This window comes from Strix aluco, chromosome 15 (assembly GCF_031877795.1).
Source record: "Strix aluco isolate bStrAlu1 chromosome 15, bStrAlu1.hap1, whole genome shotgun sequence".
NCBI lineage: Eukaryota > Metazoa > Chordata > Aves > Strigiformes > Strigidae > Strix > Strix aluco.
The window spans coordinates 21889122-21904513 of NC_133945.1; positions in this window are offsets into that span (position 1 = coordinate 21889122).

The following is a 15392-nucleotide window of genomic DNA, read 5'->3' on the forward strand; positions in this document are numbered from 1 at the left end:
AGAGAATACGTCTGCATGACAAAGCATGATTACTCCTTTCAAATAAGTAACAGATGTGTCCACTACATGTGTGTGACAGCAGGAGACAAAGTCCTTGACTTGCAGTCACCTGCTCCAACCGTTAGCGGAGCCTGAGGCATCTTCCCTGCAGCCCCCTGGCTGGTCCTGCCGCGCAGCTGGGCAGTCAGGACGTGCTCCCTCGGCACTGGGGGTGAACCTGTGCCATGGCAAGGGAAGAGCCACTACCCACCACAGAGTCCTCCTGTCCCTGCTCGGCCGTTACCTCCTCCCACCTTCCCCTCCAGCCCCAGCGCTGTTCAGCCCGTGTCAGCAGCCATGATTGGTCTCTTGTCTGAAGGTGGCAGATGTCTCCTGCAGTCCTGGCCTAGATTTGCTTCAGATCGGGCTGCCCCAGCTCCCTCAGGAATTTGCTTCACCAGTGCAGGCACTCTGGAGTGCCCTGTGCCTTTCAGGACAGCTCTCTGGGGTACCAACCCCCGAACGCTTTTCTGAGCGCCCTGAAAGCCAGAGCTGCGAGGCCAACGCTGTGTCCCCACAGGTCTCTGCTACGGAGCTGGAGCTGCTTCTTTAACACAATCCTGACTACCAGGGCAGTCAAAGCGAGGACTTGCCTGAGTCCGCCTCTTCCGAAGTATCTGCACACTAATTTACAGAGGCCAGGTTAAATGACGGTCCTAGAGAAGGGCTGGCTGACAGACAGACACTAAACCTGTTCAGGGCTCCAGGCGGGTGTTTCCTATCGCCCAGGAGGGCAGATGCTGGGGTGGGGCGGGGGAGGCGGGGGGAGGAGGGGTCTGCCCTCCCATTTCCCCTCTTCTGGTGGCACAGCAGCAATGTCACCACCCGGCCTTGGGCAGCTCCGAGCAGAGCCTCGGGCAGGGATTCCCACGGCTGGGCTGCAGGAAAGGAGGCACGGAGAGCTCACACCATGTTTAGGGTTCCCAAGCACCTGGCAGGCCCACGGGCCCGGGGTGGTGCCTTGGGTAGGACACAGCATGGAGCTGGGAATGGAGGGACCACAGTGAGCTCAGACACAGCAGGTGAAGATGCCTCTTTAAGAAATGCATGGGAAATCATAAACGTCAAGTAAAATTAAGAGCCTGTCCTCCTGGCCAACTCTAAATGTTATTTCCACTTTTTTTCAGGCAATTCTTGGAATGGCATGCACACACTTCACACACAGATATAAACTCCTTTCCCCCCTCTGGTCTAACGGTGTTAACCCACGGCCGCAGGGCGAACGGAAGGCACCTTGGAGGCGCAGGCTGCCGGTGTGAGAGCAGGGCAGCCGCGGGTTCCCAACCTGCTGCCGCTGCAGGACCGGGGCAGGTCGGGGGCAAGCTCCCCCCGAGGCAGGGCAGCCGCGGGAAAGCGAGACAGGAGAGCGTTTGCTCGGTGTGCTACAGGGAGCAAGAGCACAGTGCACGGAGCTGGGTAGGAGCTTTCCTGTGCTTGTCTTTGCCCTGTTACTAAAACGTCCAGACAAAAACAAGAGAGGGACTGGTGACAGCTGGAGAAGGCACAGAGAGATGGTCCGTCTATCCGCTCTCCTACCAGAAGTACTGAAGGGTGATCTCCCTCCTCGCTTGGAAGAAACCCTTCTAAGACACATATTTACTGACAGAGAATTAGAGAATACAGACTCTTAGAGAAAAGCATGTTTAAATAACATACCACTCCTTGCACAATGCATACAAATGCCTGATTTGGGTCTCTGAACGCTAACATCTAGCATCGTAAGACTCTGCAGAGCACCAGAAGACTGTCTCCACAGGACTATTACCTCCAACTCTTGATAAAACCACTCCTGGAGTATTTTCTTCCCCTTGTGCCTTGCAGATGCTTCCCTTCATCAGAGACAAGCAGCTTCACCTCTGAAAATAACGTTTTTCAATAACGCTCTGTTTACTGCCAGATCTCCTTTCTCAGCTAGTACCAGTTATGTTTATCCTTGTTTATCAAAGGGCAAACTGCAGCCCAGGCCCATGGTTTAGGTTAATCTCACAAATATGTTCAAATAAAAATCGACTTTGCGCTCTGCAGCTATGAAAAGATGGGAAACATGAAGTCTTATTTTAGCTATGTATCATAGCTTTCCAATTGTGATATCTTCTCTGAGCACAAAGGAGTTTTCTACTCCTTACCAATAAAAAACAGATGGCACCAATTTTGATTGTCACCTCAGAGCTGAGAATGTTGTGTTGTGCTGGATCTATTGTAAGCTAGTTAGCTTCAAAGGTAATCAGATATTTAGCATATCAGTAATTCAATGTGCAGTGCCTGGGATGAATGTAGTAACAAGCTTGTTAATTGTCAGCTCTTTAGTCTAAAGACAGTGTGGGGAGCTAGTTAAAAGAAGTTATGAACACAGTATCTGCCACTGGGGCAGAACGTCATTCCAGAGGCAGGGTCCTGTCCCTGTCTGCTCCCGGTGGAGCCACACCCAGTCCCTCCAGCCCGCCTCTCGCTGATGAACGTCCTCGCACGCTCGGCAGGGCCACGCCACGGGGCAGGGCTGCACACGGGGGTCGCAGGTGAGGACGGGGACCACGAGCAGAGCTGGCCCTCCCTGGCTCGCTGCGGCTGGCGGGGAATCGGCACATCTCCTGGTGCTGCTTCGCATGGGCTCCTGCCTCCAGCCTCCACCTCCCACCTCCCATCTCCCACCTCCACACTGAACCGTGCGGGGAGGCAGGAAACATCCAGGGTCTGTCCTTGCAGTAGAGAACCTGGAATGCCGTAAAAGCCTGAGGGCTACAACAGAGGAAAACTAGAGAGCGCTGAGCATACAAAGCTGCTTCCCTGCACAGCTTCTGCCACGGAAACTGCAGCCAGGATGTATCTGATAGCAGGCAGGTCACAAGCCTTTGTCATTACCAGATTACAGCTGCTGGGAACATACAAATCACTCAGCATCTTCAGGGAACCCAATAGAGCAAGGTTAGGAAATTCCTCCTACCAGTTGCTGTCCATTTGTGGTACAGTCAGCACAGCCCTAGGAATCAATATTTCTGCTCATAGAAATTGCAAGCATTAAGGATGTTAGATAGAATGTGAACTTGTCCTTGCTTAGAATTAAATGTCTTTTAACGGTACTTGAAGCAGCCCAGAGGTAATCTGCCCTTACGGGATATACACCTGCGGCCGCTCTGCCGCACGCCCCGAGCGCAGACAGAGCCAGTGCTCCCTCACGGCACGGCAGCACGGCAGGGGTGGCCAAAGGACACCTGAGCAAAGGGGCTCCATCTCCTTGGGCCTAACGCAGCGCCGGGCTCCGTAGGGACACGGCAAAGCAGAGACGGTGCTGAGCCGTCAGAGGAGAGGCCGTTTGCTTCGTCACCATCAGCAGCAGCACCCGCACCTCCTGATGGATCACAGCTAGCAGGGACAAGCACCTGCAGGCAGGGAGGAGCCGCGGCAGCTCGTGTCTCTGCCAGCACGGCTGGGCTGCCGCTGGGCTACCCAGGCAAGAGCCCATCCCAGTGTGCTGCCCACCCAGTACAGATTCTTTCAGCAAGAAGGAGAAAGGCTTCCCCAAGGCCCATCACTGCCTAGCCCCAGGGCCCTCACTCCCTCCTCTCCCTGAGAGCACAGGACACCCCCTGCTGCAGGCTCCAGAGGCCACAGCAAGGCCCTCTGCAAACCTCTTCCACCCACTGCTTGGTTCCCAGGCCCGGTTCACCCACCCTCCCTCCCCAGTCTCAGACCAGTCCCTGCTGGTATTTATTCCTGCATCTCTCCTCAGCCATCCCCACTCTTGGGCTGCCACCCAGAGGGAATTTCTTCAGCTCCAGGCAGGGGAGACTGCCCTGTTCCCTTGAGATGCAGCCCAAACATGCAAGGAAGAAGGAGCTCTTAAACACACAATCTGTGGGGAAACAACTTCTTTTTCTGCCTATTTTCCTGGGAACACTCTCAGCCTCACCAGCCCACAGCTCCTGGCCTCCTCCTTTACCTTCTCAATATACTGGCAACAGTCACTGCTACTGGCCTCTCAAACTTCCCTAGTGCTCCACATTTTGTTCAAAAACAACATTAATGGTTCAAAGAACTCTTTCATACCATCCTCCAAATTTAAACATTTAACAGTCCCAGTTTATCATCCCCTCTAGTTTTCAGTAGAATAAATTATTCCGTGTTTACTGCAGGATGCAAGTGGCTCCCCCATTTATTTCCAAATACAGATTAGGAATATTTCAGCCTTCCCTACGTTGTGACTGCCCATCAGAACCCAGCCCTCAACATAATCGTGGCTAATATTTCACTTGTTCCAGGGTATGTTTAACCCTGGCCCTAACCCAAAGGTTCTTCACTGATACCGGTGCTTTCTCGCAGACGAATGGCCAAATAGGTTTAATTTAGTGTTTCTCATTTTCCCAATGAGATACATATTTGTACCTTTTTATATTTTAATTGCTACTTGCATCAACTCTCTCTGGATCAAGAAGCTTTTTAACTGGAGATGCCTTCTTCATGACTGTGAGATTATGAACATTTGGGGAACCTGCTAAAGTACCTTAAACAATCCCAGAGTTCATTTATGTTTATGATTACATTCTTCCTTTCTCCCAGTTTTCTTATGATAGTATTCATCTTGCGAAACTGCCCAACGCATGTGCCACACCAGGAGTATATTCCTAGTAAACAGGCCCTGCTCTGGTTTTCCCTGCCTGGGCAGGACTGTGGTGTCGTTATCGAAAGGGCGTTTCCTCAGGCCACTCAGCCCTTTCAGGGGCAATCCTCTGTGGCCCCAGCGAGGTCAGCGGTCCCCATCCCCTTCCCTCAGCCACTGCACCAAAATGAAATACCGGATCTGATCTTGTATAACGAAAGAGTTGGACCCAGACGCCTAATTAAAGCTCTCCCGCTACTGCTGTCTGCAGCCAAGTCCTTCTGACAGTCGAACACCAGCGCCTCAGATCTCTTGAGGCAGAGGCGGCGGTGCAGGGCAGACGATCTCTCCTCTCTCCTCCCTTCCCACGCTCTCCGCGGCAGCGGCTGCTCTCTCGCTGACCCCAGACCTCACCTCAGTCCCCTCCTCACATCTGTGATTCTGCGCATGAACTTTCACCTTCATAATGCAGCAAGTGCTAATGTTTGATGACTCAGAATAGGGTGAGGAGACAGGCAGACACCACTCAGAAAGCTAATAAACCCCACACTCAGCAGGGCTTGTTATTTACTTTGGGAACATGAAGTTCAGGAGAGAGTATCTCGTGCCTCCTCCTAATAGCAATTTTGAGAATCCACCACGGATCAGTTTAATGCTTTGGAAAAGGTTAATGTTGTTAGGGATTTACAGCTAGATTTGAAATGGTTTAAACTATTATTTTTATTTCCTTGAGCAAAATGGAATCTCAGTGAATCGTGCAAAGTTAGATGGTCAGTTTGTGTCTGAAAGAGGTCATTAAAAGCTTGGGTGGTTTTACATAGCACCTAATTCTGTCAGGCAGTCGGGGAGTGGGGAACTGCCATCAGCTCTGTGTCAGCTGCTATAACCATGTCCTGAAAGCACCTTCCTCCACCCTCGGAGCAACGAGACCGAGCACGGCCAGCACACCGCTGGGCAGCACGGCCACTGGCGGGCCAGCTGGCCTCCCCCACCCACAGCAAGGAGCCCTCGGGGAAGCAGGAGCTGCCCCGTGCCCCACAGCCGTGCCCGCGGGGGGAGCGTGGGCTGCGGGGGGAGCGCGTGGAGCTCGCGGCCGGCCCCACCACAATCCCCCTCAGTGGCTCCGGAGCCAGCCGGGGCCCGGCCCAGCAGTCCCGCCAACTGCTGTCCGCTCCTCAGCACAACAGCCGCCATTTCCCATCCCATGAACGTCTCACCTCCCGCAACTGTACGCTCCAAGGAGAGGAAATTTCTACCCTGGTTTTTCGTTCTGGGCCCAGTGAGCGTCCCGTGTGCCTTTGCCATGAGCTAGCGCTGGTGTCCCCAGCGCCTCCGTTGCTCTTCCCGCTGCTGAACTCGTGTCCCAGGCGTTTCCTCTCCCTGCACAGCGCCCAACCTGAGGTGCTGCTGTCCCTCTCCACCAAGAAGTGCTCACTGTCCCTGACAGCCCGCTGCTCTCCCCCCAGTAAATTCCCAGGGACTGACAGAGTTTGCCTTTTCTGCAAAGCCTGGCTGTGATGGCCGGGCCAGTGCCTGGCCCCTCACCTTCTGCACCTCGCAGTGGCTTCTGGCACTGGTATCGAGAAGGCAAAGCACTTAATGCACCCCACCATCGTCTCAGGGCCTGCTCTACTGCTGATCCAGCTACTCTCATTGGTTACAGGTGGTGTCTTGTGGCCAAAAATGCTGTCAGGGAAAGTCCATGTGCCAGCTGTGCAAGAGTGGAGTAATAACACTGCAGAAAAGCCTTTGCTTTAAAAACTTGACACTGGCCACATGCTGCCCCAAGAGCCAGCCACTCCTTGCTATGGAGGAAGTTTAGGGCACTGATGTCTCCTGCTGCTCATTTCAGGGGTCATCTGCTTGCCTGCAATTGAAGCCATTTGTGCAAAATGCTGTGACAATGTCAGCTGTAATTGCATCAGTCACGCCACACAACAAGACAAATGTGACTGGAGATGGCGTGTCAACCTCAGAAATTGCTTGAGACTGAAAAGCAAGTGGAGGAAACAGCAAGTGTTCAGAAACAATTATTTCACTACAGTAGGAATAACAACAGCTCTCATTTCCTACGCTCAGTTCTCCTGGGAGACGGTGCAGAAAGCTGCCAGAGTCTCCTCCCTTCCCCATGGGATACTATCGGACTGATATAAAAAACACAAGCAAAGGTGTCCCATTTTCTTAAGGGAGGCTGAAATTGCAAGATTCACCCACATTGGACACAGAAGCATCCCTGTTGCAACCTCCAATCTCCACAGGCCACAGATACCTGCCTCTACAGAAAGTCTAGTTCCACTAAGATATATAAAGAGGCATTCTGCCCTGCCAAACTCACCTGCAAGAGAGAACACAGTGACTTGTGCCTGCTTCCTCCAGTGAGCTGTGACACACCCCTGATACAGCCCAGCGACAACGGCATCCTGACTGCACGTGAGACTGACAAGCCGGTGCTAAACTGGCCTCACAATATCCCCACGGAAAGGATGGGGCAGGTTTCCACCTCAGCAGACTGTTAACCTTGTACCAGCCTAGACCAAGCACAAGGTGTGGGAGGGATTCTTCCTCCTAAAATTAAATAAACCTTATGTGAGAAATGCCATTTTCAATGTCTTGAGCTGTCAATTGCAGGAGAAAGTGATATTGATTTCTACAGAAACTTTATTTAAGTGAGTGACCTATTAAATGAAACTTATTTGACACCAGATGACTCTTGCAATTTAATTCCTGAATGAAGTGATGTCTCCAAGGCTGTGTGATGTTCTTTATCCTGAACGATGAAAGGCATTTTCCTTACAGCCATTTGCTCATGTATCCCAGGGTCTTTGCACACAAAGTCCTCCAAAGAATCCAGAATGCTTATACCTTCATTAGCAAACTCTTCAGTTTGCTACAAACAGATAGCCCAGCACACACCAGTCCTTAGGAGCAAAGCTAAAAGGTGCAAAGAGCCCAAGAAGAACCGCATGTCCCAGAACGGCTGGGCAGCAGCTACACTCGGTCCCTCTGGCCTCCTGCACCCACTGCCACAGAGCAACAACCACAGCCCATCCCGGCCTCACACAGGGCTCCATCGCTTCCTCGGCACGACGCAGCCACCGCTGGGGCCAGCAGGCATCGGCAGGGGCTCACGGTGCCGGCAGCGTGCTGCCTGCAGTGCTGCTGTGATGGTGCTGGGGATGAGCCTGCCTGCCGCGGGACCCTCAGACCCTAAAACCTCCTCTTCTTCCTCCTGTGCATTTCTTTCCCAAGAGCCTCAAGGCAAAGCTAGAGTGGAGAAGAGGCATTTGTTTTTCAGTCCAGCCCCCTCTGCACTGGGCCTTGAAGAGCTTGTTAGCTGGCTGTGAACGCAGAGCTGTCTGCCACGCTTCAGAGACCACTCACTTCTGCTTACAAAAGCTTTTCCAGAGTTTGTTCTTTTAAAAGAAGCCAATTTATTTTTATTTGAAATCTATAAGGAATGACTGAATAGTAAAACTGTCAGATTCCATCTCTTTCATCAAAATGGCTTAGTCACGTCCAGAATGTCAGCACGGAGTAACAACCCGGGTGCTTTGCATGCTCACACCCCCAAGTGCTCCTGCTGCCGGCACCAGTCAAGCCCTGCGCTCGGCCGCATGCCCTGCAAAGCGCCGCCTGTGCAAAGAGACCTGAGTCCTCGTGTCCTTCTCACTCAGGAGCCCTTCCGAGGGGCCCTTCATCGGTAGAAACCCACAGTTACTTTGTGACTTTAATCCCTCTGTTCCCAAAAACCAGGGGCTAAGATGGTCCCAAGTTTCAGGAAGCCTTTTTCCCGCTGTGTGCCATGTAGCATTCACAGGAGAATGTGGCAGAGCACTGGGCCTGTGGGCAGAAGGATCCTTCTGTGGTGCTCTGAACGGCGGTGGAACAGGCAAAGCCACAACTCGGTTATGCCTGTGCTCACGGGACTGCTCCAGGAAGTTCTGGAGCTCAGCAAACACCTCAAGCAAGGCTAAGGGGGTCAGAAGCAATGGCCATGGGTCTGGGCTAGACGGCAAAACCTCTCACTGGTACTCCTCCCTTCTGGGAGTCCTGGGGCCATGGCACTGGATGCTGAGCAGCCCTAGGAAGGTACAGTTGCCATCAACAAGCCAACAACACATTTAAAACAAGAACTCCACGCCGAGCAAGAAGCCATCGGACGAGCTGCTCCCTCCCAGCAGCTCTCAGCAAATACCCCAGGGGCAGGGGCAGCAAGCAGGGGCCACTGCACACTCTGGTCCCCGGGACCCTCCGGTGTCATTACGGCCCGAGAGGCACACAGCTGTGTCCTCCCTTAGCTCAAACCTGCTGTTACCCCCTCGCTGTCCTGTTCAGGAGACAGTACAGCCCAGGCACCAAGGGCTCACCCCAGCCGGCAGCCATCCAAGTGGTTTCTATAAAACTACTTTGTATATCTCCCCTAATTTCAGTTCAGTCACGGCAGAGCAGCCCACAGGATTTGAATGCAATTTTCTCATTGAGTTATACTAAATCCTTCGGGGAAGGAGCCAAAATTATGTAGAACCCATAAAAACTAAAGCAACATTTCTATTCTGCATTTTAACTTTTTATTATTATTTAGAGTTAACCTTTTCTACTTCTAAATCATAAACTCATTTTACATTCCACTATCAGATATGGGCCATAAGCTACAGGAAACATGAGATGACTGCTTATTTCATACACACATGAGCTAAAAGATAATGGGGCACCAGTGGTCACTGCTCCTCAGAACAAGACCCAGAACAATAAATTCACTTGGACACACTAACCTATATCCGCTTGTTGAAAGACGATGAAGTGATGCAGATGAGACGTGGATTATACTGCAACTCACCCAGCTGAGCTCAGAGTGCTCCACTGGCAGTGGACAACCAAAGCAGTTTCACCCCAGAAGAGATTCTCCCTCTGCTCCCAGGGTCATCTCCATCAGATTTAAACACAACAGCTGGAAGTCTGGGACATAAGAACTTGGACCAAACATACTACAGCACATAAAAACCAGAAGACCACATTTAAACCAGATCTGCTCTCTGCTAAGCTGCACAGGTCACCGCTGCCTAGAAGCGGTGCCAGAGGCTGGACGGAACCGTTCTCTTCCAAAGCCTCAGTGCGAGTTGTCATTCCAGGGACGGAAACTGGGCTCGACGGACAGAGAGTTACATTAATATGACCCTTTCCATGTCAGCTGCCTGCAGGCCCAAGTTACTGAGGGCTGGCAAGCAGCTGCCAGGGTCGTGGCTGTGGTGCCCAGCCTGCCCACCGCAGAGCAGCACGGCACGTCCCACAGCCAGTCCAGCCAGACCCAGCACCGCTGCGCCAGCCCACCGCACCCATCCAGCCCTGGGGCTGCGCTCCCGAGACCTCTCACACCACAGGAGTTAACACAAGATCACTCCAGCCTTCTGGAGGGAGGAACCGAAAAGCTACCTACAGCCTCAGATGGAAGGCAGAGGACCAGCTGGTCAGGCATGCTGAGGGCAGGGAGATCCCCCCAGGAACCACAGCCTCGCCTGTCCTGCCGGTAGCACACCCGCACAGGCGCTGCAGGAGCCTTTTCAGTGAAGCTCTGATGGCATCAGTATCTAAAGTGCTTTGAAGCAGAACGAGGTTTTCCTGGTAGTGCACAGGGCATGCGCTCTCTCGCACAAAGCAGCAACTAATTTAATCACCCTGTCGACTCAAAGCAGCAGCTCGTGCCACAGACCAGCAATTTGCCACTGAAACCAATTCCTGCCAAAGGTGTGGGACGCTGCTGGAGCCTGTTACACTCTCCACATCCAGCTGATGGGCTGCCACACTGATCTCTCACAGCTGTCTGCTGACAGAGTACATCCTTAAAAGACAAGTTTCCTTCAACTATTATGTCTGTTTTCTGTTCCTGCTGCCTTTCCAAATGCCAAGCCTTCTTTAAAAAGAAGGCACACAAAGCCGAGTTTAATTTATAAAATGCTACTTTCTCCCTGAAATTTCTGCAAAGCTGAAACTTGGCTTGAAAATTAACATCAGCTGCATTTACTCTACATGTAATTAATTCCCTTCATCGCAAGCACTACCTTGGGAAAGAGAACAAGTCATAAATGTATTCACCTGTCATTAAAAAAAGGCAGACAGAGTAAATAATTCAAGAGATTTAAAAATAAATTCACGCTTTCATAGAAACAGACTTCCAAGCTTCTTTTCATCTCCTCTCTGCAGCACCTTGCTGTAACAGCACAGTGATACAGATACAAAGGGAGAGAACACAGAGCAGGTCCTGGGCCTGACGAGCCTGAAAACCAAAGGAAGCTGTTTGCAGGGACAGAGCCCTGTGAAATATGCACAAAGGCCTCCTGGATTTGCAGTCAGGTCCAAAGAAACCCAACTGTTGATATTCTGGGAAAAATACAGGCTTTCAAAGCAGACCAGGCTCCTTTGAATGGGATGGGGGAGGGAATCTGCAGAGCCTCCTCAGAGCTCTGAAATGGGATATACAGCTGAGTTGTTTAACAGGGAACCACATCAGCTTTGCTGCTGAGTTTATGATGTCATCTCATAACTATTTTGGTCCCGACTGGCACTTTCAAGCCCTATATTTATTACAGCATCCTTACTAGAATGGGATAGTACTGCGGGTGCAAGACACTCCCAGCATCAACAAGGAGGCTGGCTGATGGCTCTTCACGAGGTTCGGTGTGATCTGAAGGAGGCCAGGTGAATCACCATCTTCCAAGCTAAACTCTCCACTTACAGGTCAAATGTGGAAATGTGGGGTTTTTTCAGAAATTATTTTTTTCTTTTTCATGGGAGCAGCAACAAGTGGGAAGTTCTTTGGCCTCTAAGGCCTTTGTCTGCAGTGCCTTCTTGATGAAGTCAAGAGGCTTCCTCGCAAGTGAACTCAAATATACCTACCTCATACAACAACAAGAATGAAGCTGCCTTCCAGCCAAGAGCAAGAAGCAGCAATTCCTGGAAGCTCCATCCAGAGCAATGGTAGCATCATGCTCTTTAATGCAGTTTCTGTGCCCAAAAGAGCATCCCACTCTCACTAAGACAGTCAGCAACTTCCATGGCACAAAGGAGCCATGTGGATGTTATTAAACGCTGCACAATTACTTTGTGCTGCATCCCCCAGGTGAGCAGCTCTGTGGCAAGATGCTCTCAACTCCTCATCAACTACAGGAGCATGTGGCTTCCTGAAAAGGCTATTTCATTCCCACTACATGATGAGCTCCTGTTATCTCTTAGTTCAGCACAGAGTACACATACCCACATTGAACAGCACTTCGCTCAAATGCTACATCAGCCAAACCCCTCCATAGCCCGCCTGCTTTCCCAAAGTCTTTCCAAAAATGCTTCCAGCATCTGCTGGCAAGAGGCAGGTTCACAGCAGGCCTGCAGCGTCAAATACTTGGACTTGGTGATGCAGGCCTGGTAGAGCAGCCAGCCAGCATCCAGGGATCCCGCCAGCAGCTCTTGCTGGGACTGTGTGGGACATCAGCGTTCTTTGGGCTCATGAAAACTGGCTCGCTGCTGGCTATGACAGGGAGCAAAAAACTGTCTTACGATCCCACTTCCCTGAAAATGTTCCCCCTTGTAGGGGGGGAGCTCCTGGGGGAAGGAGACAAGCAGACCAGGCAACAGTGGGTGCGAGCTATTGCTACACCTCCTGGGGTATGCTGCAGGAGGAGAGCTTGGACCATACTTCTGCATGGCCTGTAACGGTGTGCTGGATTCTGGAGATGCCCAGGAGCTGACTGAGCAAAGACTGAGGAGGGGTTGGGAAAGATGTGCTCGGGTTCTAGCGTGGCGGTGAGAGGATGCGGCTCTGGAAGCCTGGTGCCGAGCACTCTGGTCATCTGCTGGGGGTGGGGGACCAGGAGCCCCATCTCAGCACAGCTCTGGTCAGAGCTGCTCTGGGTCTGCCCAGTAGCTGCCACTCCTCTGCCTGGGAGGAGGGAGAAGAGCTTCTCTTCGATAGAATTTCATTTTTTCTCTTTTGCAGTCTCAACAGCAGGATGGAAGCAGATAATGTGCAGTTTGTTTTAACTCGGCTTTATCTTGTCAGTCCTAGCTATAATATTGCAGCAAGCATCATTCTGAAGAATAAAGGTGCAGGGTGAGATTCTGCAAACCCTATAATAAATATCTGAAGGAAGGAAAAGCCCTTGTTCTATCTAAACATGTTCACGTAACAAAATGTGCAATTGAGAGTGAGTGAGAAATGGCTCTAACAGGACACAGATGCTAGAAAGCAAAACATTTAAGCTGCTTACCTTTCAACCTAAATAACATCCATTAAATGGAGCATTGTAGGACTCACACTGTGAGGAGACAAATACAAAGGGCTCAGTGTGCAGGATCCTCAGAAGCACAGACAGTACGTCATGAAGGAAGCACTGTGTTCCTAATCACTACAGAGAAATTAAAGCACTTTCTACAGCTCCTTTTGGTCCCAAAAACTGCTGCAAAAATGAGACAATGAAGCCCAGAATTTCAGCGCTGAGCGGAGAGCGCTGACAGCATTTACAGACACGAGGACACCAGCGCAGCAGAGCAGCTCGTTTACACCCTGCTCATTATTCCAGGTTTGTCATTGTGCCAGGACTGTTCTCACTGTGGAGGAAGCAGAGAGAACAGGGTTGTCTGGCAGTCCCTGGCCTGTCAGCTCTCAGAAAGGACCCTGGGCTCCTGCTCTTCTCCAGAATAAAAGTCAAATTCTGGGCAAAGACAACACATGCAGCCCCCGCTGGCATTTAGCAGCTGCGGGTTCTTGCCAAGTCTGTCCGGGTGATTTGCACAGCCAGTGGGCTGCCCTCCCTCCCAGAGCCAGCACCGGTGGTCGCAGACCCTATTTCTCTCCTTGTCTATAGGAAGTAACCCTGATTCATTCGTTCAGCTTGTATTGATCCTCTTTTCTTTATTTTTATGAGAAATGAATTGTGAGGAGCTTTTTCTCTGTTTAAACTTGAGGAGATACTGTTCAAGGACTTGCCGTGATGTTTCTCTATCTGACAGCTTTATTGGGTAATAGCCACTGATGGTATACGTGTGCACAGGCAGTCAGACCTTTTATACTATGTGTGTTCCCATAAAAATGATTGGTTTTAAGGTGTTATTCTAGTGTTGTTGTGATTGTACCACGGGACCAAGCAGCCTAAAAGGCAGATGTGAACTGAAGGCAGATTACTAGGCGTGCATTGATTCTCCCTGTCCTCCACACCCCAGCAGGGAGAAGCCGGGCTGCTCTCTGCCTGCTAGCGACAGACAGCTCAGAAAAGGAAAGCACGGCTCTGTTGAAGTTCAGTCAGCAAATAATACTCAGACAACCCAGCTCACCCGGGGAATGGCCATGTCGTATTGCCCTGCCCTGCCGAACCAAGCTGGAGGGGTTGGTTTGAGCCTAACGAGCCAAACACGGCTCTTCTGTCACCTGAGGCATGTTCTGCCCACGACAGTGTCCCTGCACAGGCCGCAGAAGTGCCCAGGCAGACAGCGCTGAGGCTGTTCTTCAGCAGGGAAGCACCCAGAGCCCCTACCCCCCCGGGGCCTCAGGAAGGCCACCTCTTCCTCCCCGGCTCTCCTGGAACGCCGGTCGAGCAGCCCATGCGCTGCCGCAACGAGAGCAGCTACTCATGCAGACAGCTAGCTCTGCTTGGGGGGGGGCTTGACTGGGCAGTCCCTGAGGGCTCTCTTATTTATTAGCACAGTTTAAAAGACTATCCACCATGCTCAGCTGATGGGAGGGGTCTCAGCCCTACTGTTCCTAAGGCAAAAGACCATCCCCCTTAAAAGCAAGACTGAAAGTGACTGATGCTACTAGCATCACCCTTAATCTAATTCCAGAAGAGAAACTGTGCTTTTGTTAATTTATTAGCCAGTGTCGTTAACTACCATTAGTTAATTATCACACATTAATTGTAACTGGGATTTCAGATAATTTATAGTTTTGATTGCTTATTTTCTTGTCAGTAGTTTCAAAACCCCATCCATCCAGAGGTGAAAAAGTTTAAATGTTATGCCAGGGATAGCTGGCTCACTTTGGCACTGGTAAGTGAAGGTAATGAGGAAGAGTCACTGATTATTACAAAAACGAAGAACAGATGTTCCACATATTAAGGAGCTATTACACTAAGTGTCATTCCAGTGACTTGTGGGAGTGGCACACTCATTTGACTAAGATTAGCTGTTCCAACAAGGTCATTTATGCTTTAATGTAATTAGCTATGCCAGTATTGATAAAGAAGGAAAAAAATACAACCTGGCAATGAAGCATCATTACCTCATCACAAGATTATCTCCTTGAGTTCAAGCTTCCTGAAAAATCCCAGTAGAGTCCAGTTCATACTTAACACAAGATTTTGTTCCTGAGTCCAGTTCATACCTAACACAAGATTTTGTTCCTTCCTTTTCTGTGCTACAGGACAAAGGGGGATGTGTCTGTTGAACCCAAGATCCCAATAAGAAACCAGAGGGTTTCAGAAAAAACGTTGGCACGCCACCCTCCTGGCAAGCAGCAGAATGGGTAGAGCGCCCCAGGGATCCTTACCCAAAACAGCACCTAGGAGAAACGGCTCCGTGTACTTAGTGACTGAAATTGTACTGACTCCGATTACCCCTACTGTAACTTGGTTAACCTTCCCTTGGGCTGCACCAGGCAGGACTTTGGTCCAGTAACTAAAAAACAAAACCTCATCAGATTTGGCACTGGTTTGCTGGGCTTGACTTGATACAGCCATCATGAGAAGGGGCCCAGTGTTCCTGGGAGCTGGTGAAAGGA